This window comes from Grammomys surdaster, unplaced genomic scaffold, assembly GCF_004785775.1.
Source record: "Grammomys surdaster isolate TR1022 unplaced genomic scaffold, NIH_TR_1.0 752, whole genome shotgun sequence".
Lineage (NCBI taxonomy): Eukaryota > Metazoa > Chordata > Mammalia > Rodentia > Muridae > Grammomys > Grammomys surdaster.
The window spans coordinates 110,144-122,787 of NW_021605171.1; the positions used below are offsets into that span (position 1 = coordinate 110,144).

The following is a 12,644-nucleotide window of genomic DNA, read 5'->3' on the forward strand; positions in this document are numbered from 1 at the left end:
CAAGCCCAGTGTCCCCAGACACCTGAGGTTAAACCACATGTATGTCTCCAAAGAATGAATTTCTTTTCAAAGATTTTAAAATATAGGTGACAGTTTTAATGTATCTAGTCTCTATTTTGAATAATATATTTCAAAGATATACTAGAGTACCATAGAAGGATATTCTGCAGTCAGGGAATATACAACATAGAATTAACTATCAGCTCTTTAACTCACTCAAATGATTCTGATTGGTTAAAAAAATAACAATAATATGTGTTCCCATTGTGAATTTTTTGGAGTAGACATTTCTTGAAATTAGAAGGACAATTTATCATATCCAATTTCACTGACCTAAAACATAAGATTTTACAGCTTTAACCTTGCAAACTACAGTTCAAAAAAGAGGAAATACACAGCACATGCACATGTAACACCTTGATCCAAGCAATCTCTGCCACATGAAGTTCTGATTCCACGTGAAGATGGAGGTACTTTCATACATAGAGACTAAATGAGCACTTTTGCTCAGTTTGGGATCCTCCATATTTTGATCTTTTCTATCATTTGCTAGCAACTATTTCCCATATTTTCTCAGCATAAAGGATTAACTAGTGCTGATAGAATTGACTACTGTAGCAGAAAACATGGCTACTTTCACATTTTGTTCTTGAGCGGTACTTGGAGGAATTATCCTGATTCAGGCAGCAGCCTTGCTGTCTGCGTGTGGGTGAAAGTCTCCAATCAAGCTATGATACGGAAATGTTTGTGCATCCTTATAACACAAATATTGAGTACATCACATATGCATGTATTTATTATGACCATTCAACCTTATTCGTCATCAGGAGAAGCACAATCTCTTCAGTCTTCAATACTTTGTCCTCAAGCCATGGAATCCTTGGGATCTTTCAGAAACTAACTATGGAAGGTCCTACAATGTTGCAGCATGAGTTTGAACACGGTGAGTTTCTAAGGGCCTTGAGTGATGTGGGAGAACAAGCACTTAGGCATAAAGCAGGTTCTTCAATATACAGTGCACCATCCCCATCAGGAGTACAACACAGCAGCTTTTGGAAGGATTAATAGTAATTCTGCCTTCTCTACGTCTTCCTTGCACTCTCTGCTAATATCTAACACCTGTAACTGTGTCTGTCTTGGATCTTTGAGGCTTGGAAAACATTTCTGCATTCTCACATGATATCCTCACATGATATGAGAAAGATTCGCTCAGGACATTTTTAGTGGATGTTAATAGGAGGATGATAATTCCTCTCGAATTAAAACGAATGAATCATTAGTTTGCAGGGCATCTGGGATCTGAATTCTTACCACATTTCTTTTAAGGATATGTGCAAATATGACAGGAATTCCAGAAACACTCAACTTTCCTTTATCAATAGGCCTTAGTTTCCACTAAGAACTAAACAATTTTGTTTTGGAGTATATCTTCCTAGGAAAGTGTGCATTGATGGTTTAACAGTAAGCATCACTAACTTCTGCTTAGAATGAAAACATTCAACAATCTCTTAAGAAACTCTAATTCACACATATCTGCACATATTGAGATTTGTGTGTCTCCCTACTCTGTTGATTAATAGACTTTCTGATTTTTTTTCAGATTTCAGAAAGTTTATGTTTTAAGGAGAGGATATAATGTAATATAATGATTTGGGAATAATGGACCTCACTGAACCTTTCCATGATTATCCAAGTCTAGGCTCTAGAACTTTTACATTGAAATTAATGTGTCAAAAGGACTTTGTCAGGTGTAATTAGGTTATGAGTTTGAGATGATATGAACATTCTGAAATGTATGAGTGATCAATATAATAACATGTGTTTTCCTATTAGGGAGAGAGGGGTTGAGCTATACAGTGTGGTTGTTACAATGGAAAATAGAACTGTGGGGGACAGTGCCCGTTATTCAGGTTAAGGTGGTATTTTCTTGGGAAAAAAATGTTAGCATTAGACTGTGATACCTGGAGTCTAGAGGATGCTCTCTGATCTCCTTATCCTTGGGATTAATTCAGAAGATGGTTAACATTCAGAATGGAAAGGAAAACATATTTTTTAAATAGTTCTGAAGCTATTGGCATTTAGCCACAGAAAACCAATTGAAAACCCTGTCTTTGGTTTCTCTAAGCCTGTGCTTTTCTTAATACTCCAACATTCTAGAATTGTTATCAGGTGAAAAAGGGTTTACTTTAAGATGACTTTCAAAGTTATTCATGGCGATAACCCTGATTGTCAGTTGTAAGTTTAAGGAGAAAAACTGGAAAAATACGTTTAAAGGAGGACATGATTTTTTCTCTCACAGAATCTCAAATGTCTACCCATCATGACTCCAATGTATTGTTTCTGGGCCTGAGTTGAAACGGAGTATGGTGGTAGAGGGTACATGAAGTAGAGTAGCTTTGTTAAAGAATGAAAGGATAAAAATGATACTGAGTGACCATGAGAGACTAAAGGACAAGTGCTCAAAACAAAAGCATAAAAACAAACAAAAAAAATGTCTTTACTTCAGACATACTGTGCAGTTACTTTTTGTTCCTAACTAGATGCAGTCAGTTATTTTCTTCCACTTCCTAATGGTTCCTAATGGTATGATCTACTAAAGATTAAATTTTCAACAGAGGCCCAGGGAAAGACAATATAGATTCAAATTATAACATTATTTCTTTGGCCCCTAAATGTTCAGCCTTGTCTTAAATAAAAACAAAATACATTGAGACAAATTATGACCTGTCAATCCATACAACTCTTGTATTTTGTGAAAATGAAGACAAAAGCACCCAGAAAAACTCAAGAAATTATTTAACTGTAAGATTGTATAAAAGTAACAGGTAAAATGATTTATTAACTTAACAAACCGTAAGATACCAACAATCACAAGACTTACTAAGAATATTGTCAGCATCTAAGGCCGATAATGATTTCCCTACTTTAATTTAATATTCCTATTAATATTTCCACCAATATATTCAAAAGTAGCTAAGTTCATGACTTCTTTTATTCTGTTACTATAAAATCTCATGAAACTGTGACTAGAAAGGAACATGGAATAAGAGGTAACCTAAATCTATGTTCAAAAGCCAATGTCATTCATACTTGGATACACAGTAAACTATCTCTTAAATTCTTGAAGATGTAAGTTGTGTTTTTGTGTTAGTTACTGGGACACCTCACAGTGGTGAAACTAACAGAAGTGAAATTAAGAAGGCTAGGGAGAAAACAAGACATACATAATCTACAATTAGGTAAAAATGTGTTCTCTTTTTATCATTCTCACAAGCCTCCATCCTATATATCACAATTACCACTTCCACTTTGAGCTGGTGTTTCCCAATTTCCCTACTCTATTGCAAATCCCTGAAGTAGAACACAACTTCCTGAGAGAAGAGGCCATGTAACACTGTAGGCAAGTAGGTTGCCAGTGGAACTAGTGAGAGTTGTTTCTTGCATAGAATATTTTCAGTTTACTAGATATCTGTATTTTTATATGCTACATTCAAGATTTGACAATGAATATGAGAACTACTGTTATGTAAAACGCAAAATATTGGTGAGCATTTATAAAAATATAGTTATTTCTAAAACAAAATTTAAAAGTTCTGTTTTTGAATACCTCAGTTTACATAACAAGTTGTATATGAAGATCAGGAAGCAAGGAATTCCAAAGAAAAAATGCACATATAAACAAACACATGAATGCATATATAGGCACACACATATACATCTATGTGTGTGTTTAATACACAAAGGAATACATATATTAAAAACTAAAATACATTTTGGAATTATACGTATTAAATGTTAGGTCAAACAAAAATTCTACACAGAAAACAATAACTATCAAAAATTAAAGGAAAACACATCAAGAATAAACCCAATTTTATATAAAGTAATATATTCATAATAATTTGATATAATTAGTATAATTAACTAATTCAATAAAATGCCAGAACGGATGTGTAAAGAGAATGAGTTAAAATGCATATAAGAGATTATTTACTGTAGCAAAAATTATAATACTTAAAATCCAGAACTTAATCAAATACTAGCATGAAAGTGAAAATGTGCTGACACAGCCAGCCAGGACGCAAATGACGATGAGTTGATTTTATATGCTTTGCTGACTTAATCCTATCTACTTAAGAAGAAACATTAATAGTTTAGACCTCAAAAAATTGAATCTAAAATAGAATCTAGATGTTGAATATAATTATGGATTAAAGCATGAAATAAAATGCATAGTAATCATGTATTCAAAAAGAGTGTTATATTTAGAATGAAAAAGAAAAATAAAATAAAAAATCAATAAAATCACACCATAAACAATATAAACAGTGTAATCTGAACATGGAAAAAGATAAGCATGGACATTCCCTGAGTAAGACATAAAGAAGACACAGCATTTTTTAAGTTAAACATCATAACTTGGTACTGAAAGATTTTTAAATCTATATATGGAATGACACAATTTAAAATAGAGTATAAGCACCCTGATTGTAAAGATTCAGGAGAGGTAAATAATCAGATTTTTTAATGGTGATAACACTAAACAGAACTTTTGCAAATGTTTCTACCACTAAAAGAAGAATTACTATACAATTAAATCTTTAAAAAAGTATTAAACAAAAAATATACCTTTTCCTCAGCACCTCATGGTACCTTCTCCAAAATTGACCATATAATTGGTCACAAAACAAGCCTCAACAGATACAAAAAGATTTAAATAATACCTTGCATTCTATCAGATCACCACGGACTAAGGCTAGTCTTTAATAATAACAAAAACAATAGAAAGCCCACATACACGTGGAAACTGAACAGTGCTCTACTCAATGATGACTTGGTCAACAAAGAAAGAAAGAAATTAAAGACTTTTTACAATTTAATGAAAATGAGGACATTTCATACCAAAACTTGTGGGACTCCATGAAAGCAGTGCTAAGAGGAAAACTAATAGCCCTAAGTGCCTACAAAAAGAAACTGGAGAGAGCATACAGTAACGACTTGACAGCACACCTGAAAGCTCTAGAACAAAAAGAAGCAAATACACCCAAGAGGAGTAGACCTCAGGAAATAATCAAACTCAGGGCTGAAATCAACCAAGTAAAAACAGAAAGAACTATACAAAATATTAACAAAACCAGAAGCTGGTTCTTTGAGAAATTCAACAAGATGGATAAACCCTTAGCCAGACTAACCAGAAGGCACAGAGACAGTATCCAAATTAATAAATTCAGAACTGAAAAGGGAGACATAACAACAGAAACTGAGGAAATTCAAAAAATCATCAGATCTTACTACAAAGGCTTATACTCAACAAAACTAGAAAATCTGGATGATATGGACAATTTTCTAGACAGACACCAGGTACCAAAGTTAAATCAGGAACTTATAAACCATCTAAACAGTCCTATAACCCCTAAGGAAATAGCAGGAGTCATTAAAAGTCTCCCCACCAAAAAACTCCTAGGACCAGATGGTTTTAGTGCAGAATTCTATCAGACCTTCAAGGAAGACCTAATACCAATTCTCTTCAAACTATTCCAGAAAATAGAAACAGATGGAACAATACCCAATTCGTTCTATGAAGCTACAATCACACTCATACCTAAACCTCACAAAGACCCAACAAAGAAAGAAAACTTCAGGCCGGGTGGTAGTGGCGCACACCTTTAATCCCAGCACTTGGGAGGCAGAGGCAGGTGGATTTCTGAGTTCGAGGCCAGCCTGGTCTACAGAGTGAGTTCCAGGACAGCCAGGGCTATACAGAGAAACCCTGTCTCGAAAAACCAAAAATAAAAAAAAAAATAAAAAAAAATAAAAATCATTAGAAAGAAAACTTCAGACCAATCTCCCTTATGAATATTGATGCAAAAATACTCAATAAAATTCTGGCAAACTGAATCCAAGAACACATCAAAACAATCATTCATCATGATCAAGTAGGCTTTATCCCAGGAATGCAGGCATGGTTCAATATTTAGAAATCCATCAGTGTAATCAACTATATAAACAAATGCAAAGAAAAACCACATGATCATCTCACTAGATGCTGAGAAAGCATTTGACAAAATTCAACATCTCTTCATGGTAAAAGTTTTCATGGAAAGATCAGGAATCCAAGGCCCATACCGAAACATAGTAAAAGCAATATACAGCAAACCAGTAGCCAACACCAAACTAAATGGAGATCCCACTAAGATCAGGGACTAGACAAGGCTGCCAACTCTCTCCCTACCTATTCAATATAGTACTGGAAGTCCTAGCTAGAGCAATTAGACAACAAAAAGAAGTCAAAGGGATACAAATAGGAAAGGAAGAAGTCAAAATCTCACTATTTGCAGATGATATGATAGTATACTTAAGTGACCCCCAAACTTCCACCAGAGAACTCCTAAACATGATAAACAACTTCAGCAAAGTGGCGGGTTATTAAATCAACTCAAACAAATCAGTAGCCTTCCTCTACATGAAAGATAAGCAGGCTGAGAAAGAAATTAGGGAAATGACACCCTTCACAATAGTCACAAATAATATAAAATACATTGGTGTCAATCTAACCAAGCAAGTGAAAGATCTGTATGACAAGAACTTCAAGTCTCTGAAGAAAGAAACTGAAGAAGATCTCAGGAGATGGAAAGATCTCCCATGCTCATGGATTGGCAGGATTAATATAGTAAAACTGTCCATCTTGCCAAAAGCATTCTACAGATTCAATGCAATCTCCATTAAAATTCTAAATCAATTCTTTACCGAGTTAGAAAGAGAAATTCTCAAATTCATTTGGAATATCAAAAAACCCAGATAGCAAAAACTATTCTCAACAATAAAAGAACTTCTGGGGGAATCACCATCCCTGACCTCAAGCTGTACGACAGAGCAATAGTGATAAAAACTGCATGGTATTGGTACAGAGACAGGCAGAAAGATCAATGGACTAGAATTGAAGACCGAGAAATGAACCCACACACCTATGGTCACTTAATCTTTGACAAAAGACCTAAAAAACAATCCAGAGCAAAAAGGTGAGCATTTTCAACAAATGGTGCTGGTACAATTGGATATCGGTATGTAGAAGAACACAAATCGATCGATTCTTATCTCCTTGTACAAAGCTCAAGTCCAAGTGGATAAAGGACCTTCACATAAAACCAGATACACTGAAACTAATAGAAGAGAACGTGGGGAAGACCCTCAAACACATGGACACAGAAGAAAAGTTCCTGAACAGACATCAATGGCTAATGCTCTAAGATGAACAATTGACAAAAGGGACCTCATAAAATTGCAAAGCTTCTTTAAGGCAAATGACACTATCAATATGACAAAACGCCAACCAACAGATTGGGAAAAGATCTTTACCAGTCCTGCATCTGATAGAGGGCTAATATCCAACATATACAAAGAACTCAAGAAATTAGACTCCAGGCAACCAAATAGCCCTATTAAACATGGGATACAGAGCTAAACAAAAAATTCTCAACTGAGAAAACTCGAATGACTAAGAAGCACCTAAAGAAATGTTCAACATCCTTAGACATCAGGGAAATGCAAATCAAAACAACCCTGAGATTCCACCTCACACCAGTCAGAATGGCTAAGATCAAAAACACAGGTGATAGCAGATGCTGTCGGGTATATGGAGAAAGAGGAACACTCTTCCATTGTTGGTGAGATTGCAAGCTGGTACAACTACTATGGAAGTCAGTCTGGCAATTTCTCAAAAAACTGGACATAGCATTACCTGAGGACCCAGATATACCACTCAGGGGCGTATACCCAAAAGATCCTCTAACATATAACAAGGGCATATGCTCCACTATTTTCATAAGCTGGAAAGAACCTAGATGCCCTTCAATAGAGGAATGGATGCAGAAATTGTGGTACATTTACACAATGGAGTATTACTCAGCTATTAAAAACAATAAATTCATTAAATTATTATGCAAGTGGATGGAAGTAGAAAATATAATCCTGAATGAGGTAATCCTATCACAAAAGAACACACATAGTATGCACTCTCTGATAAGCAGATATTAGCCCAAAAGCTTGAAATAGCCAAGATACAACTCACAGACCAAATGAAGCTCATGAAGAAGAAAGACTAAAGTGTGGATGCCTAGATCCTTCTTAGAAGGAGTAATACTCATGGGAGCACATATGGAGACAAAGTGTGACACAGAAACTGAAGGAGGAGCCTTCCAGAGACTGCTCCACCTGGTTATCCGTCCCACATGCAGTCACCAAAGGCAGACACTAATGTGGATGGCAGGAAATGCAGACTGACAGGAGCCTGATATAGCTGTCTCCTTAGAGGTCTTCCCTGGCCTGACATATACAGAGGCAGATGCTCACAGCTAACCATTGAAATGATCATGGAGTTCCCCACAGAGAAGTGAGAGAGAAGACTGAAGGAGCTGAAAGGGTTTGCGGCCCCATGGGGAGAGCAACAATACCAACCAACCAGAGCTCCCAGGGTCTAAACCACCAGCCTGGGAGCACATAGGGAGGGACCCACAGCTCCAGCTGTATATGTAGGCGAGGAGGATGGCCTTGTCAGGCATAGGTGGGAGAGTAGGTCCTTCATCCAGTGAAGGCTGGATACCTCAGTGGGGGGAATGTGAGGGAGGGGAGGTGGGAATGGGTGGGCCATTGAGGGCACATCCTCATAGAAGCAGGAGGAGGAAGGATGGGATAGAGTGTTCTGGGATGGGTGTGGGGAGAATGGGGAAAGGGGATAACATCTGAAATGTAAATAAAATATCCAATAAAGAAGAATAAATAATCATGGCAGAACTTGTTAAATGTTATTATTCCTCCACAAAAAAAAAAGATGGGAAGAGAGTCAGCAAAGAATAAGACTTTATCTTAAGAAATTTGGAAGTAAGACTTTGTCTTATGAAATATTTAGGGTTGCTGTAATAAAAACTTTACTTATCTAAGTCTCAGTTACTTCTGTGATCCTCTGAGGCCAGAAATTGTAGTTTCTTACACTTAGCACCTCTTCCTCAAACATCAAAAGAGAAAGTAAATAGCCTTTGTACTCTCTCAGCAGGATTTGTCTGGCTGGTAGTCAACCTGGTAGTGAGAACTTGCAGGAAGAAAAAAAGACCCTTAGGAAACTGGTTATAGTTTTATTACTAAGTTGAAAAATGTTTCCTAGGAAAGCCATCTAAGGGGAAAAGCGGAAAAAAAAATTCCTAAAAAAAGAAAGGGAAAAAATCTTCTAAGTGTGAAAGGGAAAAAAAGTTCTTTTTGGTGGGAAAAAAAAGAAAAAAATTCTCTCTTCTCTTTGTCCTCAGTACTTATACATCTTTCAGAATACATGATCATATGTTACAAAGTTCATCACAAGTTCACACAAAAAAATCAAATCATAATTGAAATAGAAGTTTACAACAGAGAATGTTTGCATGCCTATCCATTAGGAGCAATTATCTGGCTAAACATCTATCTCCTGTCACAGCTCCACAGGTTCATTGTAAGTTGAAAACTATAACTAAATTATTAGTGAAGTTTTGTATAGATAAACCCAGTCAATATTTTATCTCCTGTTCTAGCACCTATAATAAATAGTTCCTTTTTTATGACCTTTGATTAATTGTTTTACAACCTCTTGGAATGTGCTCTGAGTAGGAGAAAGTCTGCTTACTATCTAAGAGCAATTAACTGGTGACACTGGGGAGACTGACAGAGTTCTCATTGCACATTTGACTATCAGAAAAGGACTTTATAGCAGTCCAATTATAAAAGAGCATAATAACTACTGATACAATTTTAGGAATTCTTATAGGCTCATCATTAAGACTTAGGAAGTCATCTATTTGTCTATATAGCATCACTATTATATAGTACCTGTTTGTGGATCTGCAGAGATCTCATCCAAAGGGGTGTTCCATTACTTAGTGATTATTATATATGTTTAATAATAAAATGGAAAGCATATTAATAGCTGAAACCTTTTCTATAATGAATCTCTTACAGCCTTGCTTAATAAGGTCGAACCTGGTGGAGATTATATAACAATCCAAAGGAGGCCATCTCAGGATGATCACCTGCTAGTTATTAGCTTGTCCCGCTATGGCTCCTGACATTCATGTCACTAAACAACATTTATACTAATATTGATGTTAAACATTTTTCTTCATCAATTTTATCTCTTTTTGTTCCCCACAAATTGTACTTATAATACCCCTTCACATAGCACAATCCAAAAAATTTATATTATCACCAAAAAGCTGAATTATGTTCTGGAGCTTTGCCATCTGTCAAGTTCTATTATGGTCCAACAGATGAATTCCCTTCTGAGGCATGCTACAGTCTCCCATGTAGGCAAGTGCAAATGAGATCATTAATAATATGAATTTTTTTCAATTTCCCCATTTATCTTAGTATTAAATATTTCAACCCAAGAGAAGGCTATATGCAAGGTGCACAGGTTCTGCCTATATGTTTTTCACAATTTCTTATGAGTGTATAACTATTTGAGAATAGAACATTAAAAAGCTTAATTATGTGAAGGCCTTAGAGAAATCACTTGCTGAGCTATGCCTCCCTCTACTGGAGGAATTGCAATTAGTCGTCTTGCACAGTTCAGGGAAATTAGGAATGGAATGATTGTAAAGCAATTTGTGCTTATTAGAAAAGTCCCACTGAAAATGTGAATGCCTAATACCCAAACCCAAGATATCTGTAGAAATTAAACCAAAACATTATTTAAATGGCATGCAATTACTCTTCTATAAGACTCCTCCACCTCCATCTAATGTCCAGCTGTGTGTTTTTCTTTCTAGTAGCGGCTAAGTGGAGCCTCTCAGAGGACAGTTATAGTACGTTCCTGTCTGCAAGCATAACAGAATTCCATAAGAGTGTCATGAATTGGTTTTGCCCATAGAATGTGTCTCAATTTGGAGCATTCATTGGTTGTCCATACCCTCCATCTCTGCTCTATATTTGTTCTTGCACTTCTTGTAGACAGGACCCAAGACTTTTTAACAGAACTTGAAAAAGCAGTTCTCAACTTCATGTGAAAAAACGAAAAAGACAGGAAAGCTAAAAACAAATCCTGAATTTAAAAAAAAAAAAGAATTTCTGGAGGAATCACCATTCTCTTTTTTTAATTTTTTTATTGGATATTTTATTATTTACAATACAAATGTCATTCCCATTCCCCATTTCCCCTCCCTAGAACTTCCTATCCCATCCCCTCTTCTCCTTTATGCTTTTATACCTTTTTAATTATATGCATGTATTAAGGTTAGTTCTAGGTTGAGGGTCTAGCAATACGACAGATGCAAATAATTAAGGAACAAGCAAGACAATAAACACAAATAGTCAAAGAAAAAGCAAGGTAATAAACCTAATTAAATGACCAATCCTGAGATCACTGCTTCTAAGGGCTTATCAGGACGACCAAAGTATCTGAGCCTACTTTCCTGTCCTAGCCCAAGGTCATTTTCATGTCTGAAGCCTACTTCCTTCTTCTAGCCAAAAATTTAGAATCCTGTCTGAAATTACTTCTTTGTTCTAGCCTTATATTTAAATTCCTGCCTGAAATTACTTTTTTATTCTAGCCTAAGATTTAGATTCCTACCTGAAATTACTTCTTTGTTCTAGCCTAATGTCAAATTCCTGCCTGAAGCCTACTTCCTTACCTTGATCCATGTCTGATTCTTGCCAAGCCACCCCATGGGCTCTCCCCCTCTCCCCCTTTTTTATTTCATTAACAAGACTGAGCCTGTCTTAGGTCGTTCTGACAAGAATGTCTTCCTTACCCATCATGGAATATCAATTATCCAAAGCAATGCACTTATGTTTTAGGTTGGTAAGGCTCTGTGCAGAATCTTACCCATCCTTGGCTTGTCAGCCTGTTAATTTAATAATTCTGTCTGGTGGTCCATTTTTAGGTTCAAGCCATGTACTTTGGCTGCCAACATGTTGATGTTGTTAAAGAAAAGCTTTAACACATTGGGCAGGGTAAAAGTATTCCCAGGACAAAAAAAGAGCTAGCATGATCAAGCTATATATGCCATTTTTGAAGCTTGACCAAATTAGAAATACTGACCTCAGGAAATGGATAATTTTATCAGCAGTATCTACCACATCAATACTCAGCAGAGCAGCATTCTTAACATTCATAAGCTCCCTATGTATTGTTCGAACTTCCAGAGAGGTGTTAGAATTATGCCAAATACATTGCAAGTGTCATTAAACTTCTTACTAATTATAATGACTACCACTGTAAATTGTAGAACTAACATGAATCCAATGGTATTTGGCATGACACTCAAGACGGCTACTTACCCTTAAATTCTGAACCTCCTTCCAGTAATTTGAATAGGATAAAGAACATCAATCCATTCTTCCAAATGCATATCTAAATCCTCTGGTATATTCAACACATTAGTAACATTTTTTGCTAAATGATTAACAAAAGTAGCTTTCTTAACTTCTTGTGTCACAGCAATTACAGAAACAGTGGTGCTAGCAATTAATGTAACAAAAGCTGTTATACCAGCAATAATCAAGCCCACTGCCCTCTTGCTTCTGCTTAAAGCCTGACTCATTTCTTCCAGTACTTACAAGCTATTTTTAGAATACCAAGGTTCTGTGATACTCAGGACACTAAAACAAAAGCTGGTTGATAGACC

The 12,644-nt window shown here is 35.9% G+C and overlaps 1 protein-coding gene across 1 annotated transcript in view; it reads left to right on the plus strand.

The window, feature by feature from the left end:
* The first annotated feature begins 905 nt into the window (after positions 1 to 905).
* The window catches only part of Il23r (interleukin 23 receptor), a 116,243-nt gene continuing 104,504 nt past the window's right edge, over positions 906 to 12,644 (plus strand). Inside the window, exon 1 of the mRNA XM_028782464.1 lies at positions 906 to 943. The gene's annotated coding sequence lies outside the window, so the exon portion shown is untranslated. The remainder of the gene's footprint in view (positions 944 to 12,644) is intronic.